This window comes from Lepus europaeus, chromosome 7 (genome assembly GCF_033115175.1).
Source record: "Lepus europaeus isolate LE1 chromosome 7, mLepTim1.pri, whole genome shotgun sequence".
NCBI lineage: Eukaryota > Metazoa > Chordata > Mammalia > Lagomorpha > Leporidae > Lepus > Lepus europaeus.
The window spans coordinates 65187950-65206745 of record NC_084833.1 but is presented as its reverse complement, the minus strand read 5'-3'; the positions used below and the strand labels follow the sequence as shown (position 1 = coordinate 65206745).

Below are 18796 nucleotides of genomic sequence, written 5' to 3'. Positions count from 1 at the left end.
AAATAAACAAACAAAATCTTTAAAAAAATTTTTAAAGAGTATGAACAGTAATATTTTCAAATATGCCTAGCCATCATATGTAGTTTTTGTGGGAAAAATGCATTCCAAGTTCTAATTAGGAATATAGAAACAAACATTTCCACTCGGTGGTACAAAGGAGTAACGACAGTTTCTAAAGAGAAGACAGCATCATTCTACAAGAAGAATGGAAGATGGGTTTCTGCCATCTTTAAGAAAGATGAAGTAAATAGTGGATAAGGGGGTCCAGCACTGTGGCGAAGCAGGTAAAACTGCTGCCTGCAGTGCCAGCATCCCATAAGAGTGCCAATTCGAGACCTGGCTGCTCCACTTCCAACCCAGCTCCCTACTAAATGCACCTGCGAAAGCAGTGGAGGATGGCCCAAGTGCTTGGGCCCCTACACTCACATGGAAGCCCCAGAAGACGCTCCTGGATCCTGGCTTCAAATCAGCCCAGCTCTGGCTGTTGCGGCCATCTGGGGAGTGAACCAGTGGATGGAAGACCTCTGTCTCTCTCTGCCTCTGCCTCTTTGTAACTCTGCTTTCCAAATAAATAAATAAATCTTTAAAAGAAAATATTAGATAAGGAAAAAAGACTGGACCCAGACCATCAGGATTTCAATTCAACTCCTTAACATTTCTGTAATTTTAAGCAAGGCACCTAAACTCTCTGAGTTTAACTTTGTTTTTTTCACTGGTAATGTGGAGATGTTAATAGTATTTACCTCAAAAATTATTGTGGCAACTGAAATACTTAATATTTGTGAAATGAAAGGTATATAATAAGCACCACATTAAGTATCTGCATTTATAATGCCAGTATAAGCATTTTTAAAAGTCACTTTACTAAAAACATTAAAATGATATTAGAATACCATAAACAATTTTATGCTAATAAATTTGACAATGTAAATTAGACAATTCCTTAAAAATATTCAAATTGTCAAAACTGACACACCAGGAAAACAACAATAGTTAAACAGCCCTGTAGGATCTACTTTAATGAATAAGTCATCGAAAATCCTCTCATAAAAAGAACAGAGAGGCCGGCGCCATGGCTTAACAGGCTAATCCTCCGCCTTGTGGCACCGGCACACCGGGTTCTAGTCCCGGTCAGGGCGCTGGATTCTGTCCCGGTTGCCCCTCTTCCAGGCCAGCTCTCTGCTATGGCCCGGGAAGGCAGTGGAGGATGGCTCAAGTCCTTGGGCCCTGGCACCCACATGGGAGACCAGGAGAAACACCTGGCTCCTGGCTTCGGATCAGAGAGAAGCGCCGGCCGCAGCGGCCATTGGAGGGTGAACCAACGGCAAAAAGGAAGACCTTTCTCTCTGTCTCTCTCACTAACCACTCTGTCTGTCCAAATGGTCTCAGCAGCTGAAGCTGGGCCAATCAGGAGCCAGAAGCTTCTTCCAGGTCTCCCACATGGGTGCAGGGGCCCAAGGACTTGAGCCATCTTCTGCTGCTTTCCCTGGCCATAGTAGAGAGCTGTATTGGAAATGGAGCAGCCAGGACTCGAACCAGCACCCAAATGGGATGCTGGACACCATAGGCGGTGGCTTTATTAGCCATGCCACAGTACTGGCCCCCAAACAAATCCTAAAACAAGAATGACAAAGAATTTGCATGCAAATGGTTTCACTGATTAATTCTATCATATTTAAGGAAGAAATAACACCAAGAGGAGCGGCCGGAACATGAACCGGAGCCCATGTGGGATACCTGGACCACAGGCAAAGGTTCAGCTTACTAAGCCACAGTGTCAGCCCTGGAAAATTGTATTTCATGTAAGCAGTCATTGAAAGAGAGCTGATCTAGCTATCCTAGTATCACACAAACAGACTTTAAAACAAAAGTTCTTATAAGACAAAGGAGGACATTCTATAACTAACAGGAGTCAAGAAGGTATAAGCATAAGCAAATAAGAACCTGTAATAAAATATATACGAAACAAAAACTGACAAAGTTGAAGGGAAAAATAACCAGAGATGTCAACAACCTGCTTGCAATTATGTAGAGCACAATTAGTGCTGGGATATTCTCCACCTTCGGACAGATGTTTATTTACAAAACAATAACTTTTATAAAATCAAAAACCATACAAAGTACCTTCTCAGAGTGTAATGAAATAAAACTAAAAATCAGTAACAGAAAGGAATTTGGAAAATTCACAAATGTACTAAGTAAATAACACACTCTCAATAAACAGTAAATCAAAGAACAAATCTCAAGGTGACTTACAAATGATATTAATGCAATGAAAACAAATCACATCAAAACTTAAGGGATGCAATGCTCAGAGGAAAATTTGTAGTTATAAACATATAAAAAAAGAAGTTCCTTTAGGAACTAGAAAAAGAAGAAACCAATTCCAAAATAAGGAGGAAGAAGGATATAGAAAGATTAAACCTACAGAATAAAAAATTTTTTAAACAGAGAAAAATCAACAAAAACAAAAGTTGGTTCTTTTGAAAGATCAACAACATTGACAAATCTTAAGTTAAACTGACCAAGGGGAAAAAACAAAGAAAACCCAAATCACCAAAATCAGGAACAGAAGTGGAAACACTGCCAATAACCTTACAGAAATAAAAGGATAATCGAAGAAAACTGTGAAGAATCACATTTCAACAAATCAGATAACCTAGATCAAATGGAAGTTCCTAGGGACACACAAACTACTGAAAAGGGAAGAAATGGAAAATCTGAATATATCTGTAACAGCAACAGATTGAATCAATAATCCTAAGACTGCTAGCAAAAAAAAAAAAAAAAAAAGGCCCAGAATCAGAATATTTAACTGGTGAATTCTACTAATCATATAAAAGAAAAACCAAAAATTATTCTCAAAGTCTTCAAATGAAACAAAAAAAGGAGGAAGCACTTCATAACTCATTCTATGAGTCCAGTGCTACCCTGACACCACAACTAGCAAAAAAAAAAAAAAAAAACCACACACACAAGAAAACTATAACCAATATCCTTTATAAATATAGATATAAATATAGATATATAATCATCAACAAAATACTAGCAAAGCTAGTATAATAATGTACTAAAAGAATTATACCATATAACCTGGGATCTATAGCTGGGCAAATATGCAAAAGAATAAAAAACAAGTTCTCAAAGAGGTATTTGTACACTCATGTTTGAAGTAGCAGTATTTACAATATCTCAGGGATAGACCAATGCATGAGTTCACAGACGAATGAATGAACAAAATGTGGTACGTTTAAACAATAGAATAGCATTCAGTCTTCAAGGAAGGAATTTCTGGCACATGCTGTAACACAGATAAACCTTGAAGACATTACGTTAAGTGAAATAAGCCAAAGGACAAATACTGTATGATTCCACTTATACCAGGTACCTAGACTAGTCAAATTCACAGAAACAAAGTAGAAGGGTAACTGACAAGGCCCAGGGGGAGGGGAGAAAGAAGAATTGTTATTTAAAAGGTACAATTTCAGGGACGGCATTTGTCACACCAGTTAAGATGCTCAGATGTCATACCAGAGTGCCTGTGTTCAAGTCCCAACTTCCAATTTCAGCTTCCTGCTACGGGCATCCTGGGAGGCAGCAGGTTAAGGCTCAAGTACTTGGGTCCCGGCTGCCTAAGAAAAATCCACACTGAGTTCTGGGTTCCTGGCTTCAGCCTGGAGCAGTCCTGGCTGTTGTGACCATTGCTGGGTGAACCAGAAGAAGGAAGATCGCTGTCTTTGTCTTTCAAATAAAATTAAAATAAATAACTTTTAAATTTAAAAGGTAGGGGCTGGCACTGCAGCACCAGCACCCATGTCCCTGCTGCTCCTCTTCTGATCCAATTCTCTACTAATGCACCTGGGAAAGCAGTGAAAGACCTTGGGCCCCTGCACCCAGGTGGGAGACCCAAAAGAAGCTCCTGGTTCATGGCCTCGGATCAGCCCTGCTCCAGCCATTGTGGCCATTTGGGGAGTGAAACAACAGATGGAAGACCTCTCTCTCTGTTTCTCCCTCTCTTTGTAACTCTGCCTCTCAAATAAATAAATAAATAAATAAAAGCTTTAAAAAAATTTAAAAGGTAGAATTTAGGTTTTGCAAGATGAAAAGACATGGTAGCAATGGCTGCATGACAAATGTGTACAGAGAAACTGAGAAATCAACCTACAGAATAGAAAAAAATTTTTTGCAAATCATATATCTGATAAAGGTCTAATGATACCCTGAATACGTAAAGAACTCCTAAAATTCAACAACAACAAAAAAGACAAAAAACCTAATTTAAAAATGAGGGGAAAACTTAAAGACACATTTCATCAAAAAATGGAGGGTGGTTACTTCATAACCACCAGGATGGCTAAAATACACACACACGCACACACACACATACACACAATAAATACAAGACAAAGAAATACATACAATAAATAAGAATGTGGAGAAATCAGAACCTTCATGCACTGATGTTAAAAAGACTAAGTGTTCCACCACTGTGGAAAAACACTGACAATTTCTCAAAAAGTTAAATACAGAATTATATATGACCCAGCAACTCTACTCCCAAGTATATATCTAAAAGAATTGAAAACAGCCACTTCAATAAACACTGGTACACTTATGTTCATAGCAGCACTATTTACAATGCCAAAAGGTAGAAACAACACAAATGTCCAAAAACAGATGCATGGATAAACAAGATGTGGAATATAAATGCAACAGAATATTACTCAGTCCTAAAAAGGAACGGGGGTACTGATACATGCAACATGTGGATGCACCTCACAAACATTATGCTCAATGAAAGAAGCCAGACAGAACACATGACCTAGTAGAAGTCCACTTATGTGAAGTACCTGGAAAACGTAAATGCACAGACTGGAAAGCAGATGGGGGTTTGCCAGGGCTTTGGAGGAGGGCCAACTGCAGAGTGACTGCTTCCCAACTGGAGAGTTTTCTTTTGTGGTGAAGAAAACGTTTTGCAAGTTGAGAAAGGTAGTGATGCACAACACTGTGAATGTACCCATGCCCCTACACTGTATCTTTAAAAAATAATTTTCTATGAATTTCAAGAAAAAAGAGATGGCTACGAAATAATGCCATGTGGCAAGGGCAGATGAGGACAGTCGGGAGCCAAGTCTAACTGGCCGCATAATCCAAACAATAATATCATATCCAAACAATAATAATCCAAACAACAATAAAGGACACTAGAAGGAAGTTTAAAATCCTCAGGAGAAATGATTAATAATGCTCTATTTGGTGTTTTTAATGTTATACAAAAAGTTACCAAATACTTTTTCTATTAAAAAATCATCCACACCGACTAACCTATAACTAAAACCAACACTTTAACTGAGAGCAGGGACCCCAGGTTTTCATCCACTTTGCTGCCACAGAAGTGAGAAAAGTCATTTAACTCTGGTGGGGAGTCCGTCAGTATATGGAAGATTTCTCTGTCTCTCTTCCTTTCAAATGAAAATGAAAGGGAAATTTAAAAAAAAAAGTTTTCTTAAAGAAATGGAAATTAGATCACTACTAAGAAAAACAATAATAAAAACTGACAGCACTATAAACAAGAATAAGGTTTCTAAGCATTTAGAGTGCCAGGCTCAGTATTGTGTTCAGGTGGTAATGGTAACATTTTAAATGTTAGTGTGTTACATGTTAATCCACTTTCTATTCGCATAGCCCCGGGAGACAGGCACCACCCTTAGCCCCACTTTCAAGGTGAGGAGACTGAGACACGGAGAGGATTAAGTACAGAGCCACGCAGTCTGGCTCCACAGCCCAGGTTCTTAAGAACCACCGCACACTTGATGATCTCTAAGACCTTTTCCAATTCTAAAATTCTAGGTCCATGTACATTTAAGGCAACTTAAGGACATTTTTAAGCCCTTCTGCTTTAGCTGTCACTTGGCAATTAACATTCTTGAAATATGCTGAGAGCCCTGTTCTGAATGACATCTGACTTCCCCAGATGTGCGATCTCCACAGGCCTCTGACGAAGGGCTATAATGGAAAGAAACGGCTCATTTGTATCTGGTTATCTGAGGGAGATACTGCCAAGTGCCAAAGAGCCCAGGAGAGATTTACATGTCACTCAAAACTCTTCTGAAGCCAGGCCCAGCGATTCTTTTTCAAGGAAGGGAATAGTCACTAGTCTGGTGAGTGTCTATTAAACTATTCAGGGAAACAGATAATTCCACACATCCAATGAGCAGGAGTGAGGCCAGGCAAATCAGTTGTATTTCTAGATCAGAGCTCAGCAAACTTTTTCCATAAAGAGCCAGTTAGTAAATATTTTAAGCTTTGTGGGCCTTATGTCATCTCTGTCACACATTCTTCTTCATTTTTTCTTTCAATCCCTTATGGTTTCAATACAAAAATCATTCTTAGCTCATGGGCCATACAAAAATATGTGCTGGACTGTAGTTTGCCCATCCCTATACTAGCTCATTGGATGAGTCACTTTTCAAAACACATTACTGTACATTTTGTGAGTTTTTAACTGTGGCAACAGTCACAAGACCGTCCTTAACTTCATTAAAACTATAAAATAATAGAGAAATAAGCCAGCTGGATAGGATAACCTACACACACAGTGCTAGACACATACTTACTCATTTCAGTGCTTACTGCACACCTAATACATACAGGGTATTAGGCAACTGCTACTCACCATCCACATAACATATACAACCCAGTTAAGGATGCAAGAGAAGTAAATCATGTAAAGATGCCATAAGAAAGAGGAAATTTCAAAAGCTATGGGAGTTCTGGTGTGCTAAGGACTCCATCGGGTAGAGGCGGGAACCTCCACGAGATGGTGGTAGGACTGGGAGGAAGTAAGTCGTATGGAGAAGCTGGATGGCACGAAGGGAAGTCCCACATAGATGAACACCTTTAGCCAAACATGACAGTGGGAACACACACACTGCGTTCAGAGGTTATTAAATAGTGGTCCAAGCTGTTCAGCTTCAGTGATGTGAGAACTATGGAGAACTCTGGAGAGGGAAGTAGTGGGAGACAGTGCTGAGTAAGTAGGTTGGGAGGACCAGAACCCAGCAAACCTTAAATACTGTGCTAAAAGACAGCCCCTTGGCAACAAAGCCTCATGAAGCGTTTCTGACTTTGTAGGGCAATCATGCCAGGTGCATTCCAGAAAAGTCACTTTGATATGACAACTATGAATTCAAGGAGGCAGAATGCCCAGGTACAGTCTACTGGCTGTTATAAAGTCTCCAAATAGCAGATGTAATGACAGTTCAACCTGCATCAATAACAATGGTAATGAAAAGAGAGGCAGCCAAACTGGCTGCACTTGGTCTGCTGAAAAGAAGGAAATCAGGTCAGAGATTTAGACACATTCAGCTGACAACAAGAATTTACTCTGTATAACCTTTAAGCAGAGGAATCAAGAAATGAAAGTCCACTTTAACAAGATTCATCAGGCAGCGGTCAGTTAGACAGAGTGGATACAAGGAGAAGAAAGTCCACAGGCCCGCCAGGAAAACTGCTGCAAAAATCCAGTCCTTGGGAGACGCCAGTGATTATGGCAACAGAGACGGAACAGTAGCCATGGATACCAGAGTTATTTCAAAGACTCTAAAGAGTCTAGTGACTGACTGAATACAGCAGATAAAAGAAAGAGCTCAATCAAAACTGACTACAAGATCTGAGGCCTGGACAAATGGAAAAATAGTAAATATGTGGAAAACTGGAAGGGAAAGCAAGCCTAGAGAGAAAAATGAAGAGTTCCACTTAAAGTATAATAGCTTAGAAACACTTGTAACAGGTGTCTGTGCAGAAATGGAAAGAAACCACTAGGACATAGAGAACCAGAATTTTTAGTAACAAACTACACTATGGATGACAACAAAGTAGCAGCTTCCAAAACAATTTCTATCAGTCTCCTGCTACCAAGGTTTCACTTAATTCATCCAACAAACATTTAACTGAATTATTACTATTTGCCAGGCAGAGCGCTAAGCACTAGGAATAAATTAGTGATCCAGACACTCTTCCTGCCTTCACACAGCTTACAGTCTAGCAAGAGAGAGAAACGAGCAATCAGGCAACCAGAATATAAAAGGACAAGGGTCAGGGACAAGAGAAATGGGATGCAAGGTACTAAGGGGGAATCCAAACTGATGACAGAAGGTATGTGACAGAGAACCTTCCAGTGTCAATGCCAACACTAGCATGACAAATTTCAACACAGGACACTGTTAAGGACAGGGTGTTTAGAAATAAGAATCAGGTCTCAGCCAGGTCTTGTGAGCCATTAACTACTAAGGTCAAATGCTACCAACGTGATTTGGAAAAAAAAAAAAAAAGGGAAGGACATCAGATTGTGACGTCAAGAATCAGGAAAGAAGTAGGTATTTTATTTTGCAATCACCTTCAGTAGTGATTCAAAGGGAAAGAGATCAGGCTGACTCCCCTGTTGTGACTTGAGAAAGTAAATTTAGGTACATAACAGGAGGCTTTGTGTGGTTCTTCTTTTTTTTTTTTTTTTTCAAATTAATTTATTTCAAAGGCAAAGTTAGAGAGAGAGGGAGAGAGATTGCCCATCTGCTGGTTCACTCCCCCAAATGGCTGCTATGGCCAGGGCTGGGCCAGTATGAAGCCAGGAGCCCAGAACCCTATCCAGGGTCTCCTGTGTGGGTGGCAAGGATCCAAGCACTTGGGCCATCTTGCATTGCTTTCCCAGATGTATTATCAGGGAGCTGGATCAGAAGTGGTGCAACAAGGACTCCAACCAGTGCTGATATTGGATGCCAGTATCTCAGGAAGTGGGTTAAGTCATTGGGCCACAACGCCAGCCCTAACAGCAGGTTTTTAGAGAGGGTGAAGAGAACTGGATCATGTCAGTGACGCATTTCTGAAAACATCGATACCAGTCTAGATACATGCACATTCTGACTAGAGACGCAGATCTGGGAGGAATCAGGATCACAGAATTATCCAGCTACAATGTGTTAATGAAAAGAATAAAGGCCCAAGTGGAGACCCAAGGACAATAGCTTATGGACCCAATATCAAGTTGTCCCCGGCAGGACTCAACAGTGTTCTGTATTTTATCCTTAAAACTTTAAGTGAGCTTTGAATGAAATCAGGATGGGCAAGCAAAAACAAACAGGAACAAGGGCTCATCACTACTTACACACATTTGCAGCTACAGTTGGCATACTTGTTTAAAATAGAGTATTTATTTGTATAACTACTCCTAAAATAGCTACCTGATGAAGCCACAGCCAGCCTGGGTTCCCATGTGTATGTATTCAAGGAGATTAATGCACTTTTAAGTGCTAGCCAAGTTTAAACTGAGAAAAACTATGCAAGGGTCTCTGTAAAGCATCAGCAAGCCGTGGACACCCTCCTTCTCTGAGCTCTGATGCAGCCCAGATGCCGAGTTGTTAAGGAGGGAAGGTGAGACCTCTTCTGTACATTCCCCCAGGGCTGGCCAAAGGTTTGAAATAATGATTTTCCTCTCCCTGAAAATAGTGAGACGCATCAGGGCCGGCCTTGTGGCATAGCAGGTAAAGCCACCACCTGCAATGCCAGCACCCATATGGGCACCGGTTCAAGTCCTGGCTGCTCTACTTCTAATCTGGCTTCCTGCGAATGTGCCTGGGAAAGCAACAGAGGGTGTTTGGGACTCTGACACCCATGTGTGAGACCTGAAGGAAGCTCCTGGCTCCTGACTTTGGCGTGGCCCAGCCCCAGCCATTGCAGTCATCTGGGGAGTGAACCAGCAGATGGACCTTTCTCCTCTCTCTCTCTCTGCCTTTCCAATGGAGAGAGAGGTGTTTTCCATCTACTGGTTCACTCCCCAAATGGCTGCAAAGGCCAGAGTGGAGCTGATCCGAAGCCAGGAGCCTCTTCCAGGTCTCCCATATAGGTGCAGGGGCCTAAGGACTTGGGCCATCTTCCACTGCTTTCCCATGCCATAGTAAAGAGCTGGATCGGAAGTGGAGCAGCCAGGACTCTAACTGGCATCCATATGGGATACTGGCACTGCAAGCAGAGCCTTTACCCACTAATGCCACAGTGCTGGGCCCATAAAATAAATCTGCAAAAATTTTTTTAACAGAAGCAGTCAGCAATAAGAATGTAATTAAGTGAAGTATATATATATTGCAGAACTAAAATTAAATCTTTTTTTTTTTTAATTCAAGTCAACAGGGATGCAGAGACTCTCACTGACACTCCATTGTACTCATGGAAAATAATCATAGCTACAGTCATACCCTCCCAAGCATGAAATGGACTAAATATCTCCAATGCTACTTAATGATGGGAAGATTGAAAGCAATCCTATTTAAGCAGCCACCTCTTAATAGAAAATTTTAGTTTAGAATACAGATGAGGACAATGTGATCCTAGTAGATTTCACTCACTCATGGAAAAATACTCATGGGACTGCAAAAGTAAATAAATCTCAACCCTAGAGGAGCATGGGCCCTAAACACGAAGAAGGCACTAATACACCAATGCTTATAGCGACTGCAGAAGACAGAAGTGAGAGCAGGCGACAGTAACAACATGCTGACTGGCATCACGGGAGTAGGGGACAGAGAAAGAATTCCCAGCTTTACAGAACAATTTAAACTGAAATTGACTTATTGTTCAAAAGCCCTCATTACAAATTTTAAAAAGAACAATAAAAATAGGCTTTCAAAATTCTAAACAAAACAATTGTAAGCCCTCTGAATCGCTTGGTGAGAACAAATCTAGAGCTCTGTTTCTGTTTACTTCTCAAGAATCTAAAACATCTACATGAGGAACCATACTTGGCTTTGAATGACGCAGTATTAAAATACTCAAAAGCTCAAAAGTTGTGCTAAGAAGACAAGATCCTCCAAATTCATAACAGGAAACATGGCATTTTCCCAGATTATTCTCTGGCTTCAATGAAGAGAGAGAATGGGACCACACTGTAGCAGCAGGATTTATAAATATGAATTACAGGATAAGATGATTTTCCAAACATCTGTCAAACGTTAATTTGATCCAAAAGAAAGGAAGGAGGGGGAAAAAAGACTCTGAGGGAAGCCAAACACAGTGACTAATGCCTGGAACCTCTGTGGACGCTGGTGGGCTGCTGGCCTCATGGGCACTGTGTGCCCACACTGCAATAACAAATACCCAAGTCTGTAGAACAAAGCACTTCATACAGTTCAAAGTGCTGGTCCGGTGGTCTCTCATTTGATTTTCACATGCACACCTCGTGGGCATCTCTGGCAAACTGTAAAGACAGAGACCTGCTGTTTGGACAGACTCTATGAAGAAATGGTGAGGTGCCAGGTTGCACAGAGGTTAAGGGAACTAGTCTTCAAATAAGTCACACCTGGGTTTGAAACATGGCTCTGCTGCTCAGGAGCTATGCACTGCTTTCCTCACACAGTGAGGATAGTAACTGCCCTCGGGGGGCTGTTATACAGATAAAATAAAAACAGGTGAAGTACCTGGCACAGTGTCTGACACAGAACAAGCACTCTGTGAGTGACGGACAGCCGTGGCAGCTTGTAAAGGCTCTGTACCCACCCGGTATAACAGTTACTAGGAGATCACAAAGTTTTATCCTGAAATTTTTTTTTAAGATTTTATTTATTTATTTATTTGAGAGGTAGAATCATAGACAGTGAAAAGAAGAGACAGAGAGAAAGGTCTTCCTTCCATTGGTTCACTCTCCAGATGGCTGCAATGGCTGGAGCTGCGCCGATCCGATGCTAGGAGCCAGGAGCTTCCTCCAGGTCTCCCACGCGGGTGCAGGGACCCAAGCACTTGGGCAATCCTCCACTGCTTTCCCAAGCCATAGCAGAGAGCTGGATTGGAAGAAGAGCAGCCGGGACTAGAACCCGGCGCACATATGGGATGCCGGCGCTGCAGGTGGATGATTAACCTACTGTGCCACAGTGCTGGCCCTATCCTGAATTTTAAACTGTGCTCAGGCACTGAGCTGTTGCACAACAAAAACAAGCAGCCATTATAAACAGCGCCTGAGGATTTGTTCCATCTTTTGTTTCTTCTGTTGTGGAATAATGGAACGGAGGGGTCAGAAAACAGAATCAAATACGTTTAGGAAGAAGTCATTTTTACGATTTTTCCAACTTTTCCTTAGTGATGATGTACTGAAACACCTGGACAGAAATCACAGCACCAGTATTTTCTGCTTACGGACTGAGTGGGATGAGGTCTGGAAACCAGTGCGTATCCATTAGTATGACTAGCAAGAGGAAATGGCCGGCTTTTTAATTTCTTAGTTCTATACACTTATAATAAAAATCTGTTAACTTTTCTAGGTTTCATCATCTCAGCCTACTTGATTGGCTATGAATTAAAGAAGAGATCTCAAACAGCATTTTTATTTATTTTTTTAATTATTTATTTTTTGGACAGGCAGAGTAGACAGTGAGAGAGAGAGACAGAGAGAAAGGTCATCCTTTTTGCCGTTGGTTCACCCTCCAATGGCCACTGCGGCGGGCGCACCGCGCTGATCCGAAGCCAGGAGCCAGATGCTTCTCCTGGTCTCCCATGTGGGTGCAGGGCCCAAGCACTTGGGCCATCCTCCACTGCCCTCCCGGGCTGCAGCAGAGAGCTGGACTGGAAGAGGAGCAACCAGGACAGACTCCAGCGCCCCGACCGGGACTAGAACCCGGGGTGCTTGCACTGCAGGCAGATGATTAGCCTATTGAGCCACGGCACCGGCCTCAAACAGCTTTTAATCACAGTTAGTGAAATCAAATGGTAGAAGAAATCTTAAAAAAAAACCACAAATTAAATGATGAGGGGCACACTTTTGGCACAGGAGTTAAGCCCACATCCCATATCAGAGTGCCAGGTTTGAGCACTGGCTCTGCGTCTGACTGTAGTTATCAGCTAATGCATACCCTGGCAGGCAGCAGGTGATGGCTCAAGTACTTAGGTCCCTTCCACCCACATGGGAGACCCAGATGGAGTTTCAGTCTCCTGGCTTCATTATGGACCAGGCCGGGCTGTTATGGGCATTTCAGTGGATGGAAGATCTAAGACTGTCTTTCAAAGAACATGAAAATAATAACTTTAGAAAAGAAATGAAATGAGGAAAAGCACCTAGCTATTACCTTTTAATAAGTAACACAGTATAATCAAGAAAGTGTGTATCTAGAAAGAGAAACACATTCTGATTCTGGTTATGCTTCTAACTCACCCTGACATGTCAGTCATTTACCTGACAATTACAATATTTACCTATTGCAATTACAATACCTATATACAAATACATATATTCAATTACAATATACACCTATTAGACACCTGCTACTGAACCTAGTTTCAGAGACAGAAATTTAAGATACAGTGTGGAGGGGGCCGGCACCATGGCTCACTTGGCTAATCCTCCGCCTGCAGTGCCAGCATCCCATATGGATGCCGGGTTCTAGTCCCGGTTGCGCCTCTTCCAGTCCAGCTCTCTGCTGTGGCCCGGGAGGGCAGTGGAGGATGGCCCAAGTGTTTGGGCCCCTGCACCAGCATGGGAGACCAGGAAGAAGCACCTGGCTCCTGGCTTCAGACTGGTGCAGCGCCGGCCGCAGCAGCCATTTTGGGGGTGAACCAACGGAAGGAAGACCTTTCTGTCTGTCTCTCTCTGTCTATAACTCTACCTGTAAAAAAAAAAAAAAAAAAAAAAGGTACAGTGTGGAATCTCTAGAAAAGGAGACAGATATATCATCTAAAAATGTATAATAAACTGACACATCTATAAGAAAAGTATATCCAAAAGGCTTTAGGAGAAAGAGAAAGGAGCAATTTACAATACAGAAATGACTAAGTCACTTTACCACTCTGTGATTCAATTTAATTATAGGGCAAATAATGACAACAGTTGCCCCTCATTCCTCCAGGGTTGTTGTAAAGATGGAGTGAAAATGATTTATAGGTAAATCCACAAACATTAAAGATCTATGAAAGCATATAGTAAATCATATTGGGGGAGGGGAGAGTAAGCAGCTGCCTGAAATGCTGGCATTCCACAAGGGTGCCAGTGCTCAGCTTCCAATCCTGCTCCCTGTTAATGTGCCTGGGAAAGCAGTAGATGATGGCCGCAATACTTAGGCCTCTGCCACCCATGTGAGAAACTTGGATAAAGTTCCTGGCTTCAGCATGGCCCAGCCTTGGCCACTGTGGCCATTTGGGGGATGAATCAGCAGGTGGCTAATCTCTCTCTCTCTCTCTCTCTCTCTCTCTCTTTCCTCTGTCTCTCTCTCTTTTCCTCTCTCTCTATAATTCTGCCTTTCAAATAAATAAATCTTTTTTTTTTAAATCTATGTGTGTGTACATGTGTATATTATCAACTACAGTGTGGAATTAACTTGCCATGTCAAATTCAATAGGTCATAAGGCTCCCTGAACCTTACTGCCTTGATGTATGACACAAGAGTATTAGGCGAGATAATGCTAACATTCCCAGTAGTGTAATAGCTACTTAGGATTTCCTTTCAAGATGAGGAACCTAAAACCAAGAGAAGTTAGGTGATTTGCTCAAGAAATACAGTTAACACCAAAACAAATCTGGATTTGAATTCAGGTTTTCTACTTTTTAAAAGTACCATGCCTTGAAAAATAGAAAATAGGAAATTTTCATGTGTAAAGTCTCTCAAAACGGATCCTGAAACTTGATGTTGTTGTCCCTAAAGCTTCAATCTCAGTTTGACTTATGTACTTAGGATGATCAAGTTATATGGATAATTTGATGAAATTCACCACAAAATACTATTTCAGTTGCCTGAGAGTTTTCTTCTTTCAAAAAGACTTGATCCTTTGACTTGCCGTCTATCTCCAAGCTGTTTTTTCCAGTAAAATGAGAAAGCATTGCCATCTACTGGACTCTGAAGATACTGCTGCTTTAGTTTTTAGTCTGAGAAAAGAATTCCTAATAATCTAAATGCTTTTTAAACTTTGTCAATAGTACAACAGTTAGAATTATTGTGCAAGGATTAGTTATCTAAAAAAATGTCAAAAGTTGAAGCTGGAAGATAAAATTGGGTGGGAAAAATATCAGTTCCTCAAAGATTTTTATCCCCAAATTTCTATGAGAGCCCTAAGCACAACAAGCATTCTCCTGCATTCATTAACAAAATCTGATGAGCACCTATTACATGCCCGGTACCTTGCTAGGGATACAATGTGATTTAGCAGTAAGCATCAGTGATATGATCCCTCTCATTTTAGGATTTGGAGCCTAGTGAATAGTAGTTTCCCCATTTGTTATTGAACTTGATCACTTGTGAGGTTTGTAACATATACTTTCACATTTAATCCTCAAGACAATTTAGGATGAGATAGGAATTGTTATCTTCACTTATAGATGAGGAAATAAACTCAGAGATTATTCCATTTGCTCAAGATCTCATGGGTAAGCAGCAGAAGTGCAGGAATTCGACCCACTACAATCTGACTCCAAAATCTGTATTCTCAATCACTAGAAGTGTTCATCCCCACCCAAAGTAGCTGTTAGCAGCGCCCCAAAATGAACAGTGAGTGTCAAAAGGAAATTTAGACAAAGACCAACTTTCATGTATATATTAAAGACACAATCTGAACTGGGACCAAAAAGTTTCCAGCTTATTGGGTAAACAGCAGGTCCAACAGCCTTTCATTCCCCACCCTCCCCCAACTGCCATCCCAACAGTTAAACTCACCTACAGACCTCTCTCTAAGCCCCAACTTATTCACCAACCTCCACTCAGCCCAACTTCTCCACAGTTTCCAAACACTAAAACCTTTCCCCGGGGTGCTCTTCAAATTGCTGAATGTCCTGCTGTAATTTACTTGTATTATCTGCAAGGCCCAAACAACTGACAGCAAAACAATTTTTCAGAGTGGATATTTATTGAGCCCATGACCCACATCAAAGTACCTGATCTCACACCCAGCTCCAGCTCATGATTCCAGCTTCCTGCTAATGCAGACCCAGTGAGGCAATGGTGATGGCTCAAGTAATTGGTTACCTGGGTTAACTGGGTGCCTAGATTGAGTTCCCAGCTCCCAACATCAGCCCAGGCTAGCCCTGGCCATTACAAGATATGCGGAGTGAACCAGTGAATAGGAGTGATCCCCTCTCCCTGCCCTATCTCTCAAATAAATAAACAATTAACAAAAATTTTTTTCAAACTAAACCCATCTGTAAACTGGAGGACTTCTGGTATACATGCTATATTATCTACTCAGCAACTACAGCAAAATGTTTGAGTGATCTGTGTCTCACACTCTTTTGCATCCCACAGTGCCTAGTTTATAACAGGCACACAGCAACAGCAGGTGCATGGTATTTATTGACAGAAAAAAATCATGAAATCATTTTTCAACTGGTGATATTTTCATCATCACTTGTTCAATCACCACTTTGCACTGCAGTTAAATACTTCAGAGTGTCACATTAGTGTGCTAAATAAATAAAATGTTACTACATAAAATTACCAAGAATATATCGCTCTTTAATAAGGCGTACCAGAGATTACAGAACAAAGGACTAAATGCATTAAATGGTTTCCAGGCACACTCCTAAAAATGAGAATAAATTACTTACTCATGGTAGTTCATGAGTATAGTTAAAAGGTTTTCTAGGTTCCTAAAAGCTCAATAGAAATGAATAAAGCCTTGGAGAGAAGCAGATAAACAACAAAGAGAGAGTTCTCAGGGAAAGAAGAAGCAGTTTCAGCTTTTAGACCCGTTGTGGCCAAAGACACTTAAAAAAATGCGGACAGAGGGAGGATTAACACGGACATGGTCATTCCCCGCAAGGACAAGTTTCGGGGCACAACTAATGTAAAAGAACAAGACTGCCAAGGACCTGGTAAATATAAATTTTAGTCACTACTTAAAAAGTTGCTTTAACACATGTTTCATTACTGCCTCAAAAGTATAACTTTCCCTCTTCTGTAGAAAGCACATGTTTGTAAATTTCAATCTTGTCATGAAGTCTCATTGCTTTAATATGTTTAAATTGCTTATGGAACATTGCAAACATATGGATGATATTCATTTAATTACTGTAATTACAAATATCTCTAGACTCCTTGTTATGCCCATACTATATACTTCTGTTTCCTTTTCTGTCTGTTACCAAGTTGACAAACCTTTATAATCCTTTTCCCCCTGTTAATCAGAAACCTATATGCTCCGTTTCCAGTCTCAACTATCTCCAGCCAGCACCCTCAGTGAGTGTTAACCCTGAACACACCCATGCCCACCCTGTTACTACTGTCCAGGGCAATGCTTCTCTGCCCTCTGAGGGGAAGGACTAATGTTTGGGTCTTTTTCCTTCAATTCATTGTGAACAGATAATTTGGTAAAATAGAATAAAATGTCATAATAATGCTAAACAGTTAAAAAAAAGTGTCAAAATTTTTACTCTTACTTTAGCACATGGCTCACCACAGAATGACAGCTCTTACACTAGCACTGGTCCACAGGACACACCTTGAATAACAATCATCTATTTAGTCTGCTTTGCCTTAACACACACACATACACACACAGCTACCAAATACCGATTTTTTTGTTTATTTGTTAGCTTACAGTCAATAGTTAAAACAATTCATTGATTTTTTTAAAAAAAGATTTATTTATTTGAGAGAATTACAGAAAGAGAGGGAGAGACAGAGAGAGCTATCTTCAACCTGCTGATTCACTCCCCAGATGTCCACAACAGCCAGGAGTGGACTGAGCTGAAGCCAGGAGCCAGGAGCTTTCTCCAGGTCTCCCGTGTGGGTAACAAGCACGTGGGTCATTTCCCAGGCCATTTTAGCAGGGAGCTGGATGAGAAGTGGAGAAGCTGGGACTCAAACCGGCACCCATATGGGATGGCAGCGTCACAGGCGGGCAGCTTTACCTGCTGCTCCACATCAGTTCCCTACTGTTTCAACCATGTTCATACCCCTTGCTGTTGTCTACCACCCTACATCCCTCAAGGATAACTTCTCTTTACATCATTCAATATGGGTTAAAGACTGGGGCTGGGAACCTCTCAGTCTGTGTGATTAAAACTGTCGCTCTTTCACCCTCCTTGACTCACTAGAAACACCCACATTATATGCTAATGGTTAACAGTACTTTGAAGATACATTTCTTCCGGCATCTACTGTGGACAATGAGAAGTCTGACAACAGTCTGGTTCATAGGTGGTATTTCCTTTTTCTCTCATAGCTTTTAAAAATTCCCTTTAAGGATGGTGGTTAAGATGCTGCTTGGGACACCCAGAGCCTGTACCAGAGTGTCTGGGTTCAAGTCCCAGCTCTCCTCCCAATTCCAGCTTCCTGCTAATGTGTACCCTAGGAGGCAGCAGGTGATGACTCAAATACTTGGATCCCTGTAACCCATGTGGAAGGCATGATTGAGTTTCAGACCCCTGACTGGGTCGCAGGCATTTGGAGGATAAAACAGCAGATGAGAAATCTCTCAATTTCTCAGTCTCTATCCCCCTCTCTCTGCCTTTAAATAAATCAAATAAATTTAAAATTTAAACTAAAAACGACATAAATTTCTGTTGAGATTCTCTTTCAACTTGAGCTTTTTTCAGTCTCCTTTTGCAACAGGGAGAGCCACCTAGTTTTTAATGCTCATTCTGCCCCCAAAGATTCCATCTTTCAGTCATTGCTGCCTCCTCTGGCAAGGGAGTCCAAAAGGCCCACAGCTGCTGCTTTTGCCCACTTCTTTGCACTTCTATTCCATTTCCATTCCAGAGACATTTATTATCTTGTTTTTTGTTGTTGCTATGACATGCCTCATTCAATTTCTCTAATTTTATCATCACTTG

At 41.2% G+C, this 18796-nt stretch overlaps 1 protein-coding gene across 3 annotated transcripts in view; it reads right to left on the bottom strand.

Moving 5' to 3' along the window:
- UVRAG (UV radiation resistance associated) overlaps positions 1-18796 on the bottom strand; it is a 322825-nt gene that overhangs the window by 221529 nt on the left and 82500 nt on the right. The gene's annotated exons all lie outside the window — the stretch shown is intronic.